The sequence below is a fragment of the Pelobates fuscus genome, chromosome 2, assembly GCF_036172605.1.
Source record: "Pelobates fuscus isolate aPelFus1 chromosome 2, aPelFus1.pri, whole genome shotgun sequence".
Classification (NCBI taxonomy): domain Eukaryota; kingdom Metazoa; phylum Chordata; class Amphibia; order Anura; family Pelobatidae; genus Pelobates; species Pelobates fuscus.
The window spans coordinates 287,197,643-287,215,980 of NC_086318.1; the positions used below are offsets into that span (position 1 = coordinate 287,197,643).

At 42.1% G+C, this 18,338-nt stretch overlaps 54 pseudogenes; all 54 read right to left on the reverse strand.

Annotated features, from left to right (window-relative positions):
- Window positions 1-98: 98 nt before the first annotated feature.
- LOC134594737 (5S ribosomal RNA) lies at window positions 99-217 on the reverse strand (annotated as a pseudogene).
- A 559-nt stretch (window positions 218-776) lies between these two features.
- On the reverse strand, window positions 777-895 carry LOC134596210 (5S ribosomal RNA; annotated as a pseudogene).
- A 134-nt stretch (window positions 896-1,029) lies between these two features.
- LOC134596222 (5S ribosomal RNA) lies at window positions 1,030-1,148 on the reverse strand (annotated as a pseudogene).
- Window positions 1,149-1,373: 225 nt separating this feature from the next.
- LOC134594827 (5S ribosomal RNA) lies at window positions 1,374-1,492 on the reverse strand (annotated as a pseudogene).
- Window positions 1,493-1,717: 225 nt separating this feature from the next.
- LOC134594572 (5S ribosomal RNA) lies at window positions 1,718-1,836 on the reverse strand (annotated as a pseudogene).
- A 134-nt stretch (window positions 1,837-1,970) lies between these two features.
- Window positions 1,971-2,089, reverse strand: LOC134594496 (5S ribosomal RNA; annotated as a pseudogene).
- A 134-nt stretch (window positions 2,090-2,223) lies between these two features.
- On the reverse strand, window positions 2,224-2,342 carry LOC134588758 (5S ribosomal RNA; annotated as a pseudogene).
- Window positions 2,343-2,476: 134 nt separating this feature from the next.
- Window positions 2,477-2,595, reverse strand: LOC134595405 (5S ribosomal RNA; annotated as a pseudogene).
- A 134-nt stretch (window positions 2,596-2,729) lies between these two features.
- On the reverse strand, window positions 2,730-2,848 carry LOC134589485 (5S ribosomal RNA; annotated as a pseudogene).
- Window positions 2,849-3,073: 225 nt separating this feature from the next.
- LOC134588644 (5S ribosomal RNA) lies at window positions 3,074-3,192 on the reverse strand (annotated as a pseudogene).
- Window positions 3,193-3,326: 134 nt separating this feature from the next.
- Window positions 3,327-3,445, reverse strand: LOC134596138 (5S ribosomal RNA; annotated as a pseudogene).
- Window positions 3,446-4,006: 561 nt separating this feature from the next.
- Window positions 4,007-4,125, reverse strand: LOC134596441 (5S ribosomal RNA; annotated as a pseudogene).
- Window positions 4,126-4,440: 315 nt separating this feature from the next.
- LOC134598282 (5S ribosomal RNA) lies at window positions 4,441-4,559 on the reverse strand (annotated as a pseudogene).
- A 225-nt stretch (window positions 4,560-4,784) lies between these two features.
- On the reverse strand, window positions 4,785-4,903 carry LOC134594828 (5S ribosomal RNA; annotated as a pseudogene).
- Window positions 4,904-5,371: 468 nt separating this feature from the next.
- LOC134588593 (5S ribosomal RNA) lies at window positions 5,372-5,490 on the reverse strand (annotated as a pseudogene).
- Window positions 5,491-5,624: 134 nt separating this feature from the next.
- On the reverse strand, window positions 5,625-5,743 carry LOC134595788 (5S ribosomal RNA; annotated as a pseudogene).
- A 225-nt stretch (window positions 5,744-5,968) lies between these two features.
- On the reverse strand, window positions 5,969-6,087 carry LOC134588075 (5S ribosomal RNA; annotated as a pseudogene).
- A 134-nt stretch (window positions 6,088-6,221) lies between these two features.
- Window positions 6,222-6,340, reverse strand: LOC134595814 (5S ribosomal RNA; annotated as a pseudogene).
- Window positions 6,341-6,474: 134 nt separating this feature from the next.
- On the reverse strand, window positions 6,475-6,593 carry LOC134588449 (5S ribosomal RNA; annotated as a pseudogene).
- A 134-nt stretch (window positions 6,594-6,727) lies between these two features.
- Window positions 6,728-6,846, reverse strand: LOC134592947 (5S ribosomal RNA; annotated as a pseudogene).
- Window positions 6,847-6,980: 134 nt separating this feature from the next.
- LOC134588950 (5S ribosomal RNA) lies at window positions 6,981-7,099 on the reverse strand (annotated as a pseudogene).
- A 134-nt stretch (window positions 7,100-7,233) lies between these two features.
- LOC134597247 (5S ribosomal RNA) lies at window positions 7,234-7,352 on the reverse strand (annotated as a pseudogene).
- A 134-nt stretch (window positions 7,353-7,486) lies between these two features.
- On the reverse strand, window positions 7,487-7,605 carry LOC134592959 (5S ribosomal RNA; annotated as a pseudogene).
- A 377-nt stretch (window positions 7,606-7,982) lies between these two features.
- On the reverse strand, window positions 7,983-8,101 carry LOC134594231 (5S ribosomal RNA; annotated as a pseudogene).
- Window positions 8,102-8,234: 133 nt separating this feature from the next.
- On the reverse strand, window positions 8,235-8,353 carry LOC134589055 (5S ribosomal RNA; annotated as a pseudogene).
- A 134-nt stretch (window positions 8,354-8,487) lies between these two features.
- LOC134597446 (5S ribosomal RNA) lies at window positions 8,488-8,606 on the reverse strand (annotated as a pseudogene).
- A 225-nt stretch (window positions 8,607-8,831) lies between these two features.
- Window positions 8,832-8,950, reverse strand: LOC134596108 (5S ribosomal RNA; annotated as a pseudogene).
- A 620-nt stretch (window positions 8,951-9,570) lies between these two features.
- LOC134587971 (5S ribosomal RNA) lies at window positions 9,571-9,689 on the reverse strand (annotated as a pseudogene).
- A 134-nt stretch (window positions 9,690-9,823) lies between these two features.
- Window positions 9,824-9,932, reverse strand: LOC134589424 (5S ribosomal RNA; annotated as a pseudogene).
- A 134-nt stretch (window positions 9,933-10,066) lies between these two features.
- On the reverse strand, window positions 10,067-10,185 carry LOC134588605 (5S ribosomal RNA; annotated as a pseudogene).
- Window positions 10,186-10,410: 225 nt separating this feature from the next.
- LOC134598032 (5S ribosomal RNA) lies at window positions 10,411-10,529 on the reverse strand (annotated as a pseudogene).
- Window positions 10,530-10,663: 134 nt separating this feature from the next.
- LOC134595815 (5S ribosomal RNA) lies at window positions 10,664-10,782 on the reverse strand (annotated as a pseudogene).
- Window positions 10,783-10,916: 134 nt separating this feature from the next.
- Window positions 10,917-11,035, reverse strand: LOC134588450 (5S ribosomal RNA; annotated as a pseudogene).
- Window positions 11,036-11,169: 134 nt separating this feature from the next.
- On the reverse strand, window positions 11,170-11,288 carry LOC134594393 (5S ribosomal RNA; annotated as a pseudogene).
- A 387-nt stretch (window positions 11,289-11,675) lies between these two features.
- On the reverse strand, window positions 11,676-11,794 carry LOC134598006 (5S ribosomal RNA; annotated as a pseudogene).
- A 134-nt stretch (window positions 11,795-11,928) lies between these two features.
- LOC134596663 (5S ribosomal RNA) lies at window positions 11,929-12,047 on the reverse strand (annotated as a pseudogene).
- Window positions 12,048-12,181: 134 nt separating this feature from the next.
- LOC134588730 (5S ribosomal RNA) lies at window positions 12,182-12,300 on the reverse strand (annotated as a pseudogene).
- A 134-nt stretch (window positions 12,301-12,434) lies between these two features.
- Window positions 12,435-12,553, reverse strand: LOC134595965 (5S ribosomal RNA; annotated as a pseudogene).
- Window positions 12,554-12,687: 134 nt separating this feature from the next.
- On the reverse strand, window positions 12,688-12,806 carry LOC134592971 (5S ribosomal RNA; annotated as a pseudogene).
- A 377-nt stretch (window positions 12,807-13,183) lies between these two features.
- LOC134594232 (5S ribosomal RNA) lies at window positions 13,184-13,302 on the reverse strand (annotated as a pseudogene).
- A 134-nt stretch (window positions 13,303-13,436) lies between these two features.
- On the reverse strand, window positions 13,437-13,555 carry LOC134597257 (5S ribosomal RNA; annotated as a pseudogene).
- A 377-nt stretch (window positions 13,556-13,932) lies between these two features.
- LOC134588144 (5S ribosomal RNA) lies at window positions 13,933-14,050 on the reverse strand (annotated as a pseudogene).
- A 134-nt stretch (window positions 14,051-14,184) lies between these two features.
- LOC134595349 (5S ribosomal RNA) lies at window positions 14,185-14,303 on the reverse strand (annotated as a pseudogene).
- A 134-nt stretch (window positions 14,304-14,437) lies between these two features.
- On the reverse strand, window positions 14,438-14,556 carry LOC134597604 (5S ribosomal RNA; annotated as a pseudogene).
- A 468-nt stretch (window positions 14,557-15,024) lies between these two features.
- LOC134589374 (5S ribosomal RNA) lies at window positions 15,025-15,133 on the reverse strand (annotated as a pseudogene).
- Window positions 15,134-15,267: 134 nt separating this feature from the next.
- Window positions 15,268-15,386, reverse strand: LOC134588911 (5S ribosomal RNA; annotated as a pseudogene).
- Window positions 15,387-15,520: 134 nt separating this feature from the next.
- LOC134589062 (5S ribosomal RNA) lies at window positions 15,521-15,639 on the reverse strand (annotated as a pseudogene).
- Window positions 15,640-15,773: 134 nt separating this feature from the next.
- Window positions 15,774-15,892, reverse strand: LOC134594639 (5S ribosomal RNA; annotated as a pseudogene).
- Window positions 15,893-16,026: 134 nt separating this feature from the next.
- Window positions 16,027-16,145, reverse strand: LOC134598318 (5S ribosomal RNA; annotated as a pseudogene).
- A 377-nt stretch (window positions 16,146-16,522) lies between these two features.
- On the reverse strand, window positions 16,523-16,641 carry LOC134596243 (5S ribosomal RNA; annotated as a pseudogene).
- A 377-nt stretch (window positions 16,642-17,018) lies between these two features.
- LOC134594640 (5S ribosomal RNA) lies at window positions 17,019-17,137 on the reverse strand (annotated as a pseudogene).
- Window positions 17,138-17,271: 134 nt separating this feature from the next.
- Window positions 17,272-17,390, reverse strand: LOC134591216 (5S ribosomal RNA; annotated as a pseudogene).
- A 134-nt stretch (window positions 17,391-17,524) lies between these two features.
- Window positions 17,525-17,643, reverse strand: LOC134587753 (5S ribosomal RNA; annotated as a pseudogene).
- Window positions 17,644-18,020: 377 nt separating this feature from the next.
- LOC134594641 (5S ribosomal RNA) lies at window positions 18,021-18,139 on the reverse strand (annotated as a pseudogene).
- Between the last annotated feature and the right edge of the window lie 199 nt (window positions 18,140-18,338).

An 18,338-nucleotide genomic window follows, 5' to 3' on the forward strand; every position in this document is an offset into this window, starting at 1 on the left:
AATATCAAACTCTGGTTGCGACAAAAGACAAGACGCTTCTGGATAGGGAAAAAAGTGGTCTGATTATGACATCATAATGCAAACAAGAAATAAACAAAAGCTTACGGCACCTGAGGTTCCTAGTTGGTCTCCCATACAAGTACTAACCAGGCCCAAGTCTGGATGGCTTCCGAGATCTGACGAGATCAGGCGTTTTCAGACTGGTATGGCTGTAAGTGAAATTAAAAGAATGCGATCTCGCTAATGTTGGTAGAATATCAAACTCTGGTTGCGACAAAAGACAAGACGCTTCTGGATAGGGAAAAAAGTGGTCTGATTATGACATCATAATGCAAAAAAGAAATAAACAAAAGCTTACGGCACCTGAGGTTCCTAGTTGGTCTCCCATACAAGTACTAATCAGGCCCGAGTCTGGATGGCTTCCGAGATCTGGCATTTTCAGACTGGTATGGCCGTAAGGGAAATTAAGAGAATGCGATCTCGCTAATGTTGGTAGAATATCAAACTCTGGTTGCGACAAAAGACAAGACGCTTCTGGACAGGGAAAAAAGTGGTCTGATTATGACATCATAATGCAAAAAAGAAATAAACAAAAGCTTACGGCACCTGAGGTTCCTAGTTGGTCTCCCATAGGGAAAAAAGTGGTCTGATTATGACATCATAATGCAAAAAAGAAATAAACAAAAGCTTACGGCACCTGAGGTTCCTAGTTGGTCTCCCATAGGGAAAAAAGTGGTCTGATTATGACATCATAATGCAAAAAAGAAATAAACAATAGCTTACGGCACCTGAGGTTCCTAGTTGGTCTCCCATACAAGTACTAACCAGGCCCGAGTCTGGATGGCTTCCGAGATCTGATGAGATCAGGCATTTTCAGACTGGTATGGCCGTAAGTGAAATCAAGAGAATGGGATCTCGCTAATGTTGGTAGAATATCAAACTCTGGTTGCGACAAAAGACAAGACGCTTCTGGATAGGGAAAAAAGTGGTCTGATTATGACATCATAATGCAAAAAAGAAATAAACAAAAGCTTACGGCACCTGAGGTTCCTAGTTGGTCTCCCATACAAGTACTAACCAGGCCCGAGTCTGGATGGCTTCCGAGATCTGATGAGATCAGGCATTTTCAGACTGGTATGGCCGTAAGTGAAATTAAGAGAATGCGATCTCGCTAATGTTGGTAGAATATCAAACTCTGGTTGCGACAAAAGACAAGACGCTTCTGGATAGGGAAAAAAGTGGTCTGATTATGACATCATAATGCAAAAAAGAAATAAACAAAAGCTTACGGCACCTGAGGTTCCTAGTTGGTCTCCCATAGGGAAAAAAGTGGTCTGATTATGACATCATAATGCAAACAAGAAATAAACAAAAGCTTACGGCACCTGAGGTTCCTAGTTGGTCTCCCATACAAGTACTAACCAGGCCCGAGTCTGGATGGCTTCCGAGATCTGACGAGATCAGGCATTTTCAGACTGGTATGGCCGTAAATGAAATTAAGAGAATGCGATCTCGCTAATGTTGGTAGAATATCAAACTCTGGTTGCGACAAAAGACAAGACGCTTATGGATAGGGAAAAAAGTGGTCTGATTATGACATCATAATGCAAAAAAGAAATAAACAAAAGCTTACGGCACCTGAGGTTCCTTGTTGGTCTCCCATAGGGAAAAAAGTGGTCTGATTATGACATCATAATGCAAAAAAGAAATAAACAAAAGCTTACGGCACCTGAGGTTCCTAGTTGGTCTCCCATCCAAGTACTAACCAGGCCCGAGTCTGGATGGCTTCCGAGATTTGATGAGATCAGGCATTTTCAGACTGGTATGGCCGTAAGTGAAATTAAGAGAATGCGATCTCGCTAATGTTGGTAGAATATTAAACTCTGGTTGCGACAAAAGACAAGACGCTTCTGGATAGGGAAAAAAGTGGTCTGATTATGACATCATAATGCAAAAAAGAAATAAACAAAAGCTTACGGCACCTGAGGTTCCCAGTTGGTCTCCCATACAAGTACTAACCAGGCCCAAGTCTGGATGGCTTCCGAGATCTGACGAGATCAGGCATTTTCAGACTGGTATGGCCATAAGTGAAATTAAGAGAATGCGATCTCGCTAATGTTGGTAGAATATCAAACTCTGGTTGCGACAAAAGACAAGACGCTTCTGGATAGGGAAAAAAGTGGTCTGATTATGACATCATAATGCAAAAAAGAAATAAACAAAAGCTTACTGCACCTGAGGTTCCTAGTTGGTCTCCCATACAAGTACTAACCAGACCCAAGTCTGGATGGTTTCCAAGATCTGACGAGATCAGGCATTTTCAGACTGGTATGGCCATAAGTGAAATTAAGAGAATGCGATCTCGCTAATGTTGGTAGATTATCAAACTCTGGTTGCGACAAAAGACAAGACGCTTCTGGATAGGGAAAAAAGTGGTCTGATTATGACATCATAATGCAAAAAAGAAATAAACAAAAGCTTACGGCACCTGAGGTTCCTAGTTGGTCTCCCATACAAGTACTAATCAGGCCCGAGTCTGGATGGCTTCCAAGATCTGATGAGATCAGGCATTTTCAGACTGGTATGGCCGCAAGTGAAATTAAGAGAATGTGATCTCGCTAATGTTGGTAGAATATCAAACTCTGGTTGCGACAAAAGACAAGACGCTTCTGGATAGGGAAAAAAGTGGTCTGATTATGACATCATAATGCAAAAAAGAAATAAACAAAAGCTTACGGCACCTGAGGTTCCTAGTTGGTCTCCCATACAAGTACTAACCAGGCCCGAGTCTGGATGGCTTCCGAGATCTGACGAGATCAGGCATTTTCAGACTGGTATGGCCGTAAGAGAAATTAAGAGAATGCGATCTCGCTAATGTTGGTAGAATATCAAACTCTGGTTGCGACAAAAGACAAGACGCTTCTGGATAGGGAAAAAAGTGGTCTGATTATGACATCATAATGCAAAAAAGAAATAAACAAAAGCTTACGGCACCTGAGGTTCCTAGTTGGTCTCCCATAGGGAAAAAAGTGGTCTGATTATGACATCATAATGCAAAAAAGAAATAAACAAAAGCTTAAGGCACCTGAGTTTCCTAGTTGGTCTCCCATACAAGTACTAACCAGGCCCGAGTATGGATGGCTTCCGAGATCTGACGAGATCAAGCATTTTCAGACTGGTATGGCCGTAAGTGAAATTAAGTGAATGCGATCTCGCTAATGTTGGTAGAATATCAAACTCTGGTTGCGACAAAAGACAAGACGCTTCTGGATAGGGAAAAAAGTGGTCTGATTATGACATCATAATGCAAAAAAGAAATAAACAAAAGCTTACGGCACCTGAGGTTCCTAGTTGGTCTCCCATACAAGTACTAACCAGGCCCGAGTCTGGATGGCTTACGAGATCTGATGAGATCAGGCATTTTCAGACTGGTATGGCCGTAAGTGAAATTAAGAGAATGCGATCTCGCTAATGTTGGTAGAATATCAAACTCTGGTTGCGAAAAAAAAGACAAGACGCTTCTGGATAGGGAAAAAAGTGGTCTGATTATGACATCATAATGCAAAAAAGAAATAAACAAAAGCTTACGGCACCTGAGGTTCCTAGTTGGTCTCCCATACAAGTACTAACCAGGCCCGAGTCTGGATGGCTTCCGAGATCTGGCATTTTCAGACTGGTATGGCCGTAAGGGAAATTAAGAGAATGCGATCTCGCTAATGTTGGTAGAATATCAAACTCTGGTTGCGACAAAAGACAAGACGCTTCTGGACAGGGAAAAAAGTGGTCTGATTATGACATCATAATGCAAAAAAGAAATAAACAAAAGCTTACGGCACCTGAGGTTCCTAGTTGGTCTCCCATAGGGAAAAAAGTGGTCTGATTATGACATCATAATGCAAAAAAGAAATAAACAAAAGCTTACGGCACCTGAGGTTCCTAGTTGGTCTCCCATAGGGAAAAAAGTGGTCTGATTATGACATCATAATGCAAAAAAGAAATAAACAATAGCTTACGGCACCTGAGGTTCCTAGTTGGTCTCCCATACAAGTACTAACCAGGCCCGAGTCTGGATGGCTTCCGAGATCTGACAAGATCAGGCATTTTCAGACTGGTATGGCCGTAAGTGAAATTAAGAGAATGCGATCTCGCTAATGTTGGTAGAATATCAAACTCTGGTTGCGACAAAAGACAAGACGCTTCTGGATAGGGAAAAAAGTGGTCTGATTATGACATCATAATGCAAAAAAGAAATAAACAAAAGCTTACGGCACCTGAGGTTCCTAGTTGGTCTCCCATAGGGAAAAAAGTGGTCTGATTATGACATCATAATGCAAAAAAGAAATAAACAAAAGCTTACGGCACCTGAGGTTCCTAGTTGGTCTCCCATAGGGAAAAAGTGGTCTGATTATGACATCATAATGCAAAAAAGAAATAAACAATAGCTTACGGCACCTGAGGTTCCTAGTTTGTCTCCCATACAAGTACTAACCAGGCCCGAGTCTGGATGGCTTCCGAGATCTGACGAGATCAGGCATTTTCAGACTGGTATGGCCGTAAGGGAAATTAAGAGAATGTGATCTCGCTAATGTTGGTAGAATATCAAACTCTGGTTGCGACAAAAGACAAGACGCTTCTGGATAGGGAAAAAAGTGGTCTGATTATGACATCATAATGCAAAAAAGAAATAAACAAAAGCTTACGGCACCTGAGGTTCCTAGTTGGTCTCCCATAGGGAAAAAAGTGGTCTGATTATGACATCATAATGCAAACAAGAAATAAACAAAAGCTTACGGCACCTGAGGTTCCTAGTTGGTCTCCCATACAAGTACTAACCAGGCCCGAGTCTGGATGGCTTCCGAGATCTGACGAGATCAGGCATTTTCAGACTGGTATGGCCGTAAATGAAATTAAGAGAATGCGATCTCGCTAATGTTGGTAGAATATCAAACTCTGGTTGCGACAAAAGACAAGACGCTTCTGGATAGGGAAAAAAGTGGTCTGATTATGACATCATAATGCAAAAAAGAAATAAACAAAAGCTTACGGCACCTGAGGTTCCTTGTTGGTCTCCCATAGGGAAAAAAGTGGTCTGATTATGACATCATAATGCAAAAAAGAAATAAACAAAAGCTTACGGCACCTGAGGTTCCTAGTTGGTCTCCCATACAAGTACTAACCAGGCCCGAGTCTGGATGGCTTCCGAGATCTGGCATTTTCAGACTGGTATGGCCGTAAGTGAAATTAAGAGAATGCGATCTCGCTAATGTTGGTAGAATATCAAACTCTGGTTGCGACAAAAGACAAGACGCTTCTGGATAGGGAAAAAAGTGGTCTGATTATGACATCATAATGCAAAAAAGAAATAAACAAAAGCTTACGGCACCTGAGGTTCCAAGTTGGTCTCCCATACAAGTACTAACCAGGCCCGAGTCTGGATGGCTTCCGAGATCTGATGAGATCAGGCATTTTCAGACTGGTATGGCCGTAAGTGAAATTAAGAGAATGCGATCTCGCTAATGTTGGTAGAATATCAAACTCTGGTTGTGACAAAAGACAAGACGCTTCAGGATAGGGAAAAAAGTGGTCTGATTATGACATCATAATGCAAAAAAGAAATAAACAAAAGCTTACGGCACCTGAGGTTCCTAGTTGGTCTCCCATACAAGTACTAACCAGGCCCGAGTCTGGATGGCTTCTGAGATCTGACAAGATCAGGCATTTTCAGACTGGTATGGCCGTAAGGGAAATTAAGAGAATGCGATCTCGCTAATGTTGGTAGAATATCAAACTCTGGTTGCGACAAAAGACAAGACGCTTCTGGATAGGGAAAAAAGTGGTCTGATTATGACATCATAATGCAAAAAAGAAATAAACAAAAGCTTACGGCACCTGAGGTTCCTAGTTGGTCTCCCATAGGGAAAAAAGTGGTCTGATTATGACATCATAATGCAAAAAAGAAATAAACAAAAGCTTACGGCACCTGAGGTTCCTAGTTGGTCTCCCATACAAGTACTAACCAGGCCCGAGTCTCGATGGCTTCCGAGATCTGACAAGATCAGGCATTTTCAGACTGGTATGGCCGTAAGTGAAATTAAGAGAATGCAATCTCGCTAATGTTGGTAGAATATCAAACTCTGGTTGCGACAAAAGACAAGACGCTTCTGGATAGGGAAAAAAGTGGTCTGATTATGACATCATAATGCAAAAAAGAAATAAACAAAAGCTTACGGCACCTGAAGTTCCTAGTTGGTCTCCCATACAAGTACTAACCAGGCCCGAGTGTGGATGGCTTCCGAGATCTGACGAGATCAGGCATTTTCAGACTGGTATGGCCGTAAGTGAAATTAAGAGAATGCGATCTCGCTAATGTTGGTAGAATATCAAACTCTGGTTGCGACAAAAGACAAGACGCTTCTGGATAGGGAAAAAAGTGGTCTGACTATGACATCATAATGCAAAAAAGAAATAAACAAAAGCTTACGGCACCTGAGGTTCCTAGTTGGTCTCCCATACAAGTACTAACCAGGCCCGAGTCTGGATGGCTTCCGAGATCTGACGAGATCATGCATTTTCAGACTGGTATGTCCGTAAATGAAATTAAGAGAATGCGATCTCGCTAATGTTGGTAGAATATCAAACTCTGGTTGCGACAAAAGACAAGACGCTTCTGGATAGGGAAAAAAGTGGTCTGATTATGACATCATAATGCAAAAAAGAAATAAACAAAAGCTTACGGCACCTGAGGTTCCTAGTTGGTCTCCCATACAAGTACTAACCAGGCCCGAGTCTGGATGGCTTCCGAGATCTGACGAGATCAGGCATTTTCAGACTGGTATGGCCGTAAGTGAAATTAAGAGAATGCGATCTCGCTAATGTTGGTAGAATATCAAACTCTGGTTGCGACAAAAGACAAGACGCTTCGGGATAGGGAAAAAAGTGGTCTGATTATGACATCATAATACAAAAAAGAAATAAACAAAAGCTTACGGCACCTGAGGTTCCTAGTTGGTCTCCCATACAAGAACTAACTAGGCCCGAGTCTGGATGGCTTCCGAGTTTGGACGAGATCAGGCATTTTCAGACTGGTATGGCCATAAGTGAAATTAAGAGAATGCGATCTCGCTAATGTTGGTAGAATATCAAACTCTGGTTGCGACAAAAGACAAGACGCTTCTGGATAGGGAAAAAAGTGGTCTGATTATGACATCATAATGCAAAAAAGAAATAAACAAAAGCTTACGGCACCTGAGGTTCCTAGTTGGTCTCCCATACAAGTACTAACCAGGCCCGAGTCTGGATGCCTTTCGAGATCTGATGAGATCAGGCATTTTCAGACTGGTATGGCCGTAAATGAAATTAAGAGAATGCGATCTCGCTAATGTTGGTAGAATATCAAACTCTGGTTGCGACAAAAGACAAGACGCTTCTGGATAGGGAAAAAAGTGGTCTGATTATGACATCATAATGCAAAAAAGAAATAAACAAAAGCTTACGGCACCTGAGGTTCCTAGTTGGTCTCCCATACAAGTACTAACCAGGCCCGAGTCTGGATGGCTTCCGAGATCTGACGAGATCAGGCATTTTCAGACTGGTATGGCCGTAAGTGAAATTAAGAGAATGCGATCTCGCTAATGTTGGTAGAATATCAAACTCTGGTTGCGACAAAAGACAAGACGCTTCTGGATAGGGAAAAAAGTGGTCTGATTATGACATCATAATGCAAAAAAGAAATAAACAAAAGCTTACGGCACCTGAGGTTCCTAGTTGGTCTCCCATACAAGTACTAACCAGGCCCGAGTCTGGATGGCTTCCGAGATCTGGCATTTTCAGACTGGTATGGCCGTAAGTGAAATTAAGAGAATGCGATCTCGCTAATGTTGGTAGAATATCAAACTCTGGTTGCGACAAAAGACAAGATGCTTCTGGATAGGGAAAAAAGTGGTCTGATTATGACATCATAATGCAAAAAAGAAATAAACAAAAGCTTACGGCACCTGAGGTTCCTAGTTGGTCTCCCATACAAGTACTAACCAGGCCCAAGTCTGGATGGCTTCAGAGATCTGACGAGATCAGGCATTTTCAGACTGGTATGGCCGTAAGTGAAATTAAGAGAATCGATCTCGCTAATGTTGGTAGAATATCAAACTCTGATTGCGACAAAAGACAAGACACTTCTGGATAGGGAAAAAAGTGGTCTGATTATGACATCATAATGCAAAAAAGAAATAAACAAAAGCTTACGGCACCTGAGGATCCTAGTTGGTCTTCCATACAAGTACTAACCAGACCCGAGTCTGGATGGCTTCCGAGATCTGACGAGATCAAGCATTTTCAGACTGGTATGGCCGTAAGTGAAATTAAGAGAATGCGATCTCGCTAATGTTGGTAGAATATCAAACTCTGGTTGCGACAAAAGACAAGACGCTTCTGGATAGGGAAAAAAGTGGTCTGATTATGACATCATAATGCAAAAAAGAAATAAACAAAAGCTTACGGCACCTGAGGTTCCAAGTTGGTCTCCCATACAAGTACTTACCAGGCCCAAGTCTGGATGGCTTCCGAGATCTGACAAGATCAGGCATTTTCAGACTGGTATGGCCGTAAGGGAAATTAAGAGAATGCGATCTCGCTAATGTTGGTAGAATATCAAACTCTGGTTGCGACAAAAGACAAGACGCTTCTGGATAGGGAAAAAAGTGGTCTGATTATGACATCATAATGCAAAAAAGAAATAAACAAAAGCTTACAGCACCTGAGGTTCCTAGTTGGTCTCCCATAGGGAAAAAAGTGGTCTGATTATGACATCATAATGCAAAAAAGAAATAAACAAAAGCTTACGGCACCTGAGGTTCCTAGTTGGTTTCCCATACAAGTACTAACCAGGCCCGAGTCTGGATGGCTTCCGAGATCTGACGAGATCAGGCATTTTCAGACTGGTATGGCCATAAGTGAAGTTAAGAGAATGCAATCTCGCTAATGTTGGTAGAATATCAAACTCTGGTTGCGACAAAAGACAAGACGCTTCTGGATAGGGAAAAAAGTGGTCTGATTATGACATCATAATGCAAAAAAGAAATAAACAAAAGCTTACGGCACCTGAGGTTCCTAGTTGGTCTCCCATACAAGTACTTACCAGGCCCGAGTCTGGATCTCTTCCGAGATCAGGCATTTTCAGACTGGTATGGCCGTAAGTGAAATTAAGAGAATGTGATCTCGCTAATGTTGGTAGAATATCAAACTCTGGTTGCGACAAAAGACAAGACGCTTCTGGATAGGGAAAAAAGTGGTCTGATTATGACATCATAATGCAAAAAAGAAATAAACAAAAGCTTACGGCACCTGAGGTTCCTAGTTGGTCTCCCATACAAGTACTAACCAGGCCCGAGTCTGGATGGCTTCCGAGATCTGGCATTTTCAGACTGGTATGGCCGTAAGTGAAATTAAGAGAATGCGATCTCGCTAATGTTGGTAGAATATCAAACTCTGGTTGCGACAAAAGACAAGATGCTTCTGGATAGGGAAAAAAGTGGTCTGATTATGACATCATAATGCAAAAAAGAAATAAACAAAAGCTTACGGCACCTGAGGATCCTAGTTGGTCTCCCATACAAGTACTAACCAGACCCGAGTCTGGATGGCTTCCGAGATCTGACGAGATCAGGCATTTTCAGACTGGTATGGCCGTAAGTGAAATTAAAAGAATGCGATCTCGCTAATGTTGGTAGAACATCAAACTCTGGTTGCGACAAAAGACAAGACGCTTCTGGATAGGGAAAAAAGTGGTCTGATTATGACATCATAATGCAAAAAAGAAATAAACAAAAGCTTACGGCACCTGAGGTTCCTAGTTGGTCTCCCATACAAGTACTAACCAGGCCCAAGTCTGGATGGCTTCCGAGATCTGGCATTTTCAGACTGGTATGGCCGTAAGTGAAATTAAGAGAATGCGATCTCGCTAATGTTGGTAGAATATCAAACTCTGGTTGCGACAAAAGACAAGACGCTTCAGGATAGGGAAAAAAGTGGTCTGATTATGACATCATAATGCAAAAAAGAAATAAACAAAAGCTTACGGCACCTGAGGTTCCAAGTTGGTCTCCCATACAAGTACTAACCAGGCCCGAGTCTGGATGGCTTCCGAGATCTGATGAGATCAGGCATTTTCAGACTGGTATGGCCGTAAGTGAAATTAAGAGAATGCGATCTCGCTAATGTTGGTAGAATATCAAACTCTGGTTGCGACAAAAGACAAGACGCTTCTGGATAGGGAAAAAAGTGGTCTGATTATGACATCATAATGCAAAAAAGAAATAAACAAAAGCTTACGGCACCTGAGGTTCCTAGTTGGTCTCCCATAGGGAAAAAAGTGGTCTGATTATGACATCATAATGCAAAAAAGAAATAAACAAAAGCTTACGGCACCTGAGGTTCCTAGTTGGTCTCCCATACAAGTACTAACCAGGCCCAAGTCTGGATGGCTTCCGAGATCTGACAAGTTCAGGCATTTTCAGACTGGTATGACCGTAAGTGAAATTAAGAGAATGCAATCTCGCTAATGTTGGTAGAATATCAAACTCTGGTTGCGACAAAAGACAAGACGCTTCTGGATAGGGAAAAAAGTGGTCTGATTATGACATCATAATGCAAAAAAGAAATAAACAAAAGCTTACGGCACCTGAAGTTCCTAGTTGGTCTCCCATACAAGTACTAACCAGGCCCGAGTGTGGATGGCTTCCGAGATCTGACGAGATCAGGCATTTTCAGACTGGTATGGCCGTAAGTGAAATTAAGAGAATGCGATCTCGCTAATGTTGGTAGAATATCAAACTCTGGTTGCGACAAAAGACAAGACGCTTCTGGATAGGGAAAAAAGTGGTCTGACTATGACATCATAATGCAAAAAAGAAATAAACAAAAGCTTACGGCACCTGAGGTTCCTAGTTGGTCTCCCATACAAGTACTAACCAGGCCCGAGTCTGGATGGCTTCCGAGATCTGACGAGATCATGCATTTTCAGACTGGTATGTCCGTAAATGAAATTAAGAGAATGCGATCTCGCTAATGTTGGTAGAATATCAAACTCTGGTTGCGACAAAAGACAAGACGCTTCTGGATAGGGAAAAAAGTGGTCTGATTATGACATCATAATGCAAAAAAGAAATAAACAAAAGCTTACAGCACCTGAGGTTCCTAGTTGGTCTCCCATACAAGTACTAACCAGGCCCGAGTCTGGATGGCTTCCGAGATCTGACGAGATCAGGCATTTTCAGACTGGTATGGCCGTAAGTGAAATTAAGAGAATGCGATCTCGCTAATGTTGGTAGAATATCAAACTCTGGTTGCGACAAAAGACAAGACGCTTCGGGATAGGGAAAAAAGTGGTCTGATTATGACATCATAATACAAAAAAGAAATAAACAAAAGCTTACGGCACCTGAGGTTCCTAGTTGGTCTCCCATACAAGAACTAACCAGGTCCGAGTCTGGATGGCTTAAGAGTTTGGACGAGATCAGGCATTTTCAGACTGGTATGGCCATAAGTGAAATTAAGAGAATGCGATCTCGCTAATGTTGGTAGAATATCAAACTCTGGTTGCGACAAAAGACAAGACGCTTCTGGATAGGGAAAAAAGTGGTCTGATTATGACATCATAATGCAAAAAAGAAATAAACAAAAGCTTACGGCACCTGAGGTTCCTAGTTGGTCTCCCATACAAGTACTAACCAGGCCCGAGTCTGGATGGCTTTCGAGATCTGATGAGATCAGGCATTTTCTGACTGGTATGGCCGTAAATGAAATTAAGAGAATGCGATCTCGCTAATGTTGGTAGAATATCAAACTCTGGTTGCGACAAAAGACAAGACGCTTCTGGATAGGGAAAAAAGTGGTCTGATTATGACATCATAATGCAAAAAAGAAATAAACAAAAGCTTACGGCACCTGAGGTTCCTAGTTGGTCTCCCATACAAGTACTAACCAGGCCTGAGTCTGGATGGCTTCCGAGATCTGACGAGATCAGGCATTTTCAGACTGGTATGGCCGTAAGTGAAATTAAGAGAATGCGATCTCGCTAATGTTGGTAGAATATCAAACTCTGGTTGCGACAAAAGACAAGACGCTTCGGGATAGGGAAAAAAGTGGTCTGATTATGACATCATAATACAAAAAAGAAATAAACAAAAGCTTACGGCACCTGAGGTTCCTAGTTGGTCTCCCATACAAGAACTAACCAGGTCCGAGTCTGGATGGCTTCCGAGTTTGGACGAGATCAGGCATTTTCAGACTGGTATGGCCATAAGTGAAATTAAGAGAATGCGATCTCGCTAATGTTGGTAGAATATCAAACTCTGGTTGCGACAAAAGACAAGACGCTTCTGGATAGGGAAAAAAGTGGTCTGATTATGACATCATAATGCAAAAAAGAAATAAACAAAAGCTTACGGCACCTGAGGTTCCTAGTTGGTCTCCCATACAAGTACTAACCAGGCCCGAGTCTGGATGGCTTTCGAGATCTGATGAGATCAGGCATTTTCAGACTGGTATGGCCGTAAATGAAATTAAGAGAATGCGATCTCGCTAATGTTGGTAGAATATCAAACTCTGGTTGCGACAAAAGACAAGACGCTTCTGGATAGGGAAAAAAGTGGTCTGATTATGACATCATAATGCAAAAAAGAAATAAACAAAAGCTTACGGCACCTGAGGTTCCTAGTTGGTCTCCCATACAAGTACTAACCAGGCCCGAGTCTGGATGGCTTCCGAGATCTGACGAGATCAGGCATTTTCAGACTGGTATGGCCGTAAGTGAAATTAAGAGAATGCGATCTCGCTAATGTTGGTAGAATATCAAACTCTGGTTGCGACAAAAGACAAGACGCTTCTGGATAGGGAAAAAAGTGGTCTGATTATGACATCATAATGCAAAAAAGAAATAAACAAAAGCTTACGGCACCTGAGGTTCCTAGTTGGTCTCCCATACAAGTACTAACCAGGCCCGAGTCTGGATGGCTTCCGAGATCTGGCATTTTCAGACTGGTATGGCCGTAAGTGAAATTAAGAGAATGCGATCTCGCTAATGTTGGTAGAATATCAAACTCTGGTTGCGACAAAAGACAAGATGCTTCTGGATAGGGAAAAAAGTGGTCTGATTATGACATCATAATGCAAAAAAGAAATAAACAAAAGCTTACGGCACCTGAGGTTCCTAGTTGGTCTCCCATACAAGTACTAACCAGGCCCAAGTCTGGATGGCTTCAGAGATCTGACGAGATCAGGCATTTTCAGACTGGTATGGCCGTAAGTGAAATTAAGAGAATGCGATCTCGCTAATGTTGGTAGAATATCAAACTCTGGTTGCGACAAAAGACAAGACACTTCTGGATAGGGAAAAAAGTGGTCTGATTATGACATCATAATGCAAAAAAGAAATAAACAAAAGCTTACGGCACCTGAGGATCCTAGTTGGTCTCCCATACAAGTACTAACCAGGCCCGAGTCTGGATGGCTTCCGAGATCTGACGAGATCAGGCATTTTCAGACTGGTATGGCCGTAAGTGAAATTAAGAGAATGCAATCTCGCTAATGTTGGTAGAATATCAAACTCTGGTTGCGACAAAAGACAAGACGCTTCTGGATAGGGAAAAAAGTGGTCTGATTATGACATCATAATGCAAAAAAGAAATAAACAAAAGCTTACGGCACCTGAGGTTCCTAGTTGGTCTCCCATACAAGTACTTACCAGGCCCGAGTCTGGATCTCTTCCGAGATCAGGCATTTTCAGACTGGTATGGCCGTAAGTGAAATTAAGAGAATGTGATCTCGCTAATGTTGGTAGAATATCAAACTCTGGTTGCGACAAAAGACAAGACGCTTCTGGATAGGGAAAAAAGTGGTCTGATTATGACATCATAATGCAAAAAAGAAATAAACAAAAGCTTACGGCACCTGAGGTTCCTAGTTGGTCTCCCATACAAGTACTAACCAGGCCCGAGTCTGGATGGCTTCCGAGATCTGACGAGATCAGGCATTTTCAGACTGGTATGCCGTAAGGGAAATTAAGAGAATGCGATCTCGCTAATGTTGGTAGAATATCAAACTCTGGTTGCGACAAAAGACAAGACGCTTCTGGATAGGGAAAAAAGTGGTCTGATTATGACATCATAATGCAAAAAAGAAATAAACAAAAGCTTACGGCACCTGAGGTTCCTAGTTGGTCTCCCATACAAGTACAAACCAGGCCCGAGTCTGGATGGCTTCCGAGATCTGACGAGATCAGGCATTTTCAGACTGGTATGGCCGTAAGTGAAATTAAGAGAATGCAATCTCGCTAATGTTGGTAGAATATCAAACTCTGGTTGCGACAAAAGACAAGACGCTTCTGGATAGGGAAAAAAGTGGTCTGATTATGACATCATAATGCAAAAAATAAATAAACAAAAGATTGCGGCACCTGAGGTTCCTAGTTGGTCTCCCATACAAGTACTAACCAGGCCCGAGTCTGGATGGCTTCCGAGATCTGACGAGATCAGGCATTTTCAGACTGGTATGGCCGTAAGTGAAATTAAGAGAATGCGATCTCGCTAATGTTGGTAGAATATCAAACTCTGGTTGCGACAAAAGACAAGACGCTTCTGGATAGGGAAAAAAGTGGTCTGATTATGACATCATAATGCAAAAAAGAAATAAACAAAAGCTTACGGCACCTGAGGTTCCTAGTTGGTCTCCCATAGGGAAAAAAGTGGTCTGATTATGACATCATAATGCAAAAAAGAAATAAACAAAAGCCTGCGGCACCTGAGGTTCCTAGTTGGTCTCCCATACAAGTACTAACCAAGCCCGAGTCTGGATGGCTTCCGAGATCTGGCATTTTCAGACTGGTATGGCCGTAAGTGAAATTAAGAGAATGCAATCTCGCTAATGTTGGTAGAATATCAAACTCTGGTTGCGACAAAAGACAAGACGCTTCTGGATAGGGAAAAAAGTGGTCTGATTATGACATCATAATGCAAAAAAGAAATAAACAAAAGCTTACGGCACCTGAGGTTCCTAGTTGGTCTCCCATACAAGTACTAACCAGGCCCGAGTCTGGATCTCTTCCGAGATCAGGCATTTTCAGACTGGTATGGCCGTAAGTGAAATTAAGAGAATGTGATCTCGCTAATGTTGGTAGAATATCAAACTCTGGTTGCGACAAAAGACAAGACGCTTCTGGATAGGGAAAAAAGTGGTCTGATTATGACATCATAATGCAAAAAAGAAATAAACAAAAGATTGCGGCACCTGAGGTTCCTAGTTTGTCTCCCATACAAGTACTAACCAGGCCCGAGTCTGGATGGCTTCCGAGATCTGACGAGATCAGGCATTTTCAGACTGGTATGGCCGTAAGTGAAATTAAGAGAATGCGATCTCGCTAATGTTGGTAGAATATCAAACTCTGGTTGCGACAAAAGACAAGACGCTTCTGGATAGGGAAAAAAGTGGTCTGATTATGACATCATAATGCAAAAAAGAAATAAACAAACGCTTACGGCAACTGAGGTTCCTAGTTGGTCTCCCATACAAGTACTAACCAGACCCGAGTCTGGATGACTTCCGAGATCTGACGACATCAGGCATTTTCAGACTGGTATGGCCATAAGTGAAATTAAGAGAATGCGATCTCGCTAATGTTGGTAGAATATCAAACTCTGGTTGCGACAAAAGACAAGACGCTTCTGGATAGGGAAAAAAGTGGTCTGATTATGACATCATAATGCAAAAAAGAAATAAACAAAAGCTTACGGCACCTGAGGTTCCTAGTTGGTCTCCCATACAAGTACTAACCAGGCCCGAGTCTGGATGGCTTCCGAGATCTGACGAGATCAGGCATTTTCAGACTGGTATGGCCGTAAGGGAAATTAAGAGAATGCGATCTCGCTAATGTTGGTAGAATATCAAACTCTGGTTGCGACAAAAGACAAGACGCTTCTGGATAGGGAAAAAAGTGGTCTGATTATGACATCATAATGCAAAAAAGAAATAAACAAAAGCTTACGGCACCTGAGGTTCCTAGTTGGTCTCCCATACAAGAACTAACCAGGCCCGAGTCTGGATGGCTTTCGAGATCTGATGAGATCAGGCATTTTCAGACTGGTATGGCCGTAAATGAAATTAAGAGAATGCGATCTCGCTAATGTTGGTAGAATATCAAACTCTGGTTGCGACAAAAGCCAAGACGCTTCTGGATAGGGAAAAAAGTGGTCTGATTATGACATCATAATGCAAAAAAGAAATAAACAAAAGCTTACGGCACCTGAGGTTCCTAGTTGGTCTCCCATACAAGTACTAACCATGCCCGAGTCTGGATGGCTTCCGAGATCGGGAATTTTCAGACTGGTATGGCCGTAAGTGAAGTTAAGAGAATGCGATCTCGCTAATGTTGGTAGAATATCAAACTCTGGTTGCGACAAAAGACAAGACGCTTCTGGATAGGGAAAAAAGTGGTCTGATTATGACATCATAATGCAAAAAAGAAATAAACAAAAGCTTACGGCACCTGAGGTTCCTAGTTGGTCTCCCATACAAGTACTAACCAGGCCCGAGTCTGGATGGCTTCCGAGATCTGACGAGATCAGGCATTTTCAGACTAGTATGGCCGTAAGGAAAATTAAGAGAATGTGATCTCGCTAATGTTGGTAGAATATCAAACTCTGGTTGCGACAAAAGACAAGACGCTTCTGGATAGGGAAAAAAGTGGTCTGATTATGACATCATAATGCAAAAAAGAAATAAACAAAAGCTTACGGCACCTGAGGTTCCTAGTTGGTCTCCCATACAAGTACTAACCAGGCCCGAGTCTGGATGGCTTCCGAGATCTGGCATTTTCAGACTGGTATGGCCGTAAGTGAAATTAAGAGAATGCGATCTCGCTAATGTTGGTAGAATATCAAACTCTGGTTGCGACAAAAGACAAGACGCTTCTGGATAGGGAAAAAAGTGGTCTGATTATGACATCATAATGCAAAAAAGAAATAAACAAAAGCTTACGGCACCTGAGGTTCCTAGTTGGTCTCCCATACAAGTACTAACCAGGCCCGAGTCTGGATGGCTTCCGAGATCTGACGAGATCAGGCATTTTCAGACTGGTATGGCCGTAAGGGAAATTAAGAGAATGCGATCTCGCTAATGTTGGTAGAATATCAAACTCTGGTTGCGACAAAAGACAAGACGCTTCTGGATAGGGAAAAAAGTGGTCTGATTATGAAATCATAATGCAAAAAAGAAATAAACAAAAGCTTACGGCACCTGAGGTTCCTAGTTGGTCTCCCATACAAGTACTAACCAGGCCCGAGTCTGGATGGCTTCCGAGATCTGACGAGATCAGGCATTTTCAGACTGGTATGGCCGTAAGCAAAATCAAGAGAATGCGATCTCGCTAATGTTGGTAGAATATCAAACTCTGGTTGCGACAAAAGACAAGACGCTTCTGGATAGGGAAAAAAGTGGTCTGATTATGACATCATAATGCAAAAAAGAAATAAACAAAAGCTTACGGCACCTGAGGTTCCTAGTTGGTCTCCCATACAAGTACTAACCAGGCCCGAGTCTGGATGGCTTCCGAGATGTGACGAGATCAGGCATTTTCAGACTGGTATGGCCGTAAGTGAAATCAAGAGAATGCAATCTCGCTAATGTTGGTAGAATATCAAACTCTGGTTGCGACAAAAGACAAGACGCTTCTGGATAGGGAAAAAAGTGGTCTGATTATGACATCATAATGCAAAAAAGAAATAAACAAAAGCTTACGGCACCTGAGGTTCCTAGTTGGTCTCCCATACAAGTACTTACCAGGCCCGAGTCTGGATCTCTTCCGAGATCAGGCATTTTCAGACTGGTATGGCCGTAAGTGAAATTAAGAGAATGTGATTTCGCTAATGTTGGTAGAATATCAAACTCTGGTTGCGACAAAAGACAAGACGCTTCTGGATAGGGAAAAAAGTGGTCTGATTATGACATCATAATGCAAAAAAGAAATAAACAAAAGCTTACGGCACCTGAGGTTCCTAGTTGGTCTCCCATACAAGTACTAACCAGGCCCGAGTCTGGATGGCTTCCGAGATCTGACGAGATCAGGCATTTTCAGACTGGTATGGCCGTAAGGGAAATTAAGCGAATGCGATCTCGCTAATGTTGGTAGAATATCAAACTCTGGTTGCGACAAAAGACAAGACGCTTCTGGATAGGGAAAAAAGTGGTCTGATTATGACATCATAATGCAAAAAAGAAATAAACAAAAGCTTACGGCACCTGAGGTTCCTAGTTGGTCTCCCATAGGGAAAAAAGTGGTCTGATTATGACAT